Source organism: Otolemur garnettii, unplaced genomic scaffold, assembly GCF_000181295.1.
Source record: "Otolemur garnettii isolate 467f Iridium unplaced genomic scaffold, OtoGar3 scaffold00069, whole genome shotgun sequence".
NCBI classification, from domain to species: Eukaryota; Metazoa; Chordata; class Mammalia; order Primates; family Galagidae; genus Otolemur; species Otolemur garnettii.
This window is the reverse complement of record NW_003852464.1, coordinates 3,368,812-3,370,941: the sequence shown is the minus strand read 5'-3', so window position 1 is coordinate 3,370,941 and position 2,130 is coordinate 3,368,812. Positions and strand designations below refer to the sequence as shown.

Below are 2,130 nucleotides of genomic sequence, written 5' to 3'. Positions count from 1 at the left end.
TTGCTATCTTTGCTACTAGAACCTGTCACCTGCCTTTCAACTTGGGATGCTTCCTACTATGGGACATTGCCCCTGGAATTCTGAGCATCTTTTCCAGACCTTGTCATGAAATCTTCAATCAGGAATTCACATGTATTCATTGAATTTCTGCAGAAGATATTACTTATCACACGTATGAAGCTCAGGATTTTGTAAAGGAGTTTGTAAAGTGGGGAAACAGCCTAACCTAGGACTAAGGCTGCAGTTAGACTGCCTGGGCTCCCATATCCTGATTCTGATACTTTCACATGAACTTTATATAGTCATATAATTGTTTTATAGTTTTATATCTCAGTTCCAGTTCAGAGACAACACTGACCTTTTTGTCTAAGCCAGTGGTTCTCAACCTGCGGGTCGCGACCCCTTTTTATCAATGAAAATACAGCGTGGCATTAGGAAGGTTGAGAACCACTGGTAAGCAATCAGAAAAACAGATTCTGAAATGGGGAAGGAAAACTGGAGGAGGGCCACATCTGGAGAGGAACATCGGGAGCCCCATCTTGTCTGGGGAGCGAGGGTGCCTTCTAGACATCCAAGAAGAATTGTGAAGGAGGTGATGACGTGTATATGTCTGCGGTTCAGGGGGAAAGTCCAGGCTGGGAAATAAGTACTGGTGACATCAGTAGCTAGACCATATTTATCTCTATAAGACTGGATGAGATCACCGAGGGAACAAGATGTGGTCAGATTGATGTTTTAGACAGATCACCCTGACCGAGGAGCGTCAGAGGAGTGGGAGGAAAGGCCATTAGATCAGCCTGAAACTTACAGCCATAGATCCAGCTTGTGATTATTGAGGATGAGAAACAGTAGCAATAACCTCTGTAAAAACAAAAATGAATTGTACATAGGAATATAATGCCAGTCAACCTAAAAACAGAGCAACAGTTCTACAAGGGCCAGGCCCTTTCTCTTATTTTTGTAGCTTGAAAGAAAAGAAGACAGAGGTTAGTTCCTCTCTGGAAAGCCGTGGCTCTGGCCCCACCGGGGAAGGCTGAGCTCCCAGCATAAACTCAACTCAGAGAACACAGACTTCACAATGATAACGGTGACCTCTGCCCATGTTTAGAACATCTTCTCCAATTCTACATTAATTTTGTCTTTACCCTACCTGTGCTACGCTCAGCACAATCTATCTCCCAGATTGAAATGCTTGAAACCGTGCGAAAAAGGCCCTAAGGGAGGTTTTTTCAATACTTTCATTATGGTATTTTCTCCTGTCTAGCAAGTTGGAACATCTGAAAAACCTGTTGTTTGTATTTCTCAGCACCCCCTTCGTCTAAGCGCTTACTTGTGATTCTTTAATCCTCGTACCCCGCATTCCTACCTCAAAAATCATTCATGTGGGGCGGTGCCTGTGGCTCAGTGAGTAGGGCACCAGCCCCATATACGGAGGGTGGCAGGTTCGAACCCAGCCCTGGCCAAACTGCAACCAAAAAATAGCCAGACATTGTGGCGGGCGCCTGTAGTCCCAGTTACTCGGGAGGCTGAGGCAAGAGAATCACCTAAGGCCAGGAGTTGGCGGTTAGCTGTGACGCCATGGCACTCTACCATGGGCAATAAAATGAGACTGTGTCTCACCAAAAAAAAAAAAACACATTCATGTGTCTTGGGGGTGGGGGCAGGGATGTGTATTTTCATGTAAGAAAATTCAACGAACAGCATGCCTAAGGAAACACAGAATGAAATAGAGGGAAGTGGGACACACTTAGCTGAGAAAATGGAGTGAAACAGAGAAGGCAGGAGACTCAGGTGTGGAGAATGTGCTGGAGCTGCGGTGAGGACACAGAGGGGCGGGACGGCACAGTCTACCCTGCGGTGCAGCAGCCCCTGGTCCCCGTGTGTGACTATCAGGCTTCCGTGTGTGACGTCGTATCGTTCTCTCTACCAGAACGTGGATCTGCTCACAAAATTACCTAAACTGGCAGCATTTAACTTCCTATAGATTTTTAAAGTTTTACAGTTGTGAACTTTCCAAAGAATGTGCAGAATCTAATATAAAGACATGGGGAGATGGCAGTTTACAATTCCTTTTATTTTCCCAATTATATAAGATAAAATCAGAGAAAAATTGATATCTTCAGTCTGCAG

At 45.0% G+C, this 2,130-nt stretch overlaps 1 protein-coding gene across 1 annotated transcript in view; it reads left to right on the top strand.

Moving 5' to 3' along the window:
• Positions 1-2,130, top strand: part of KCNIP4 (potassium voltage-gated channel interacting protein 4) — a 415,573-nt gene that overhangs the window by 358,175 nt on the left and 55,268 nt on the right. The gene's annotated exons all lie outside the window — the stretch shown is intronic.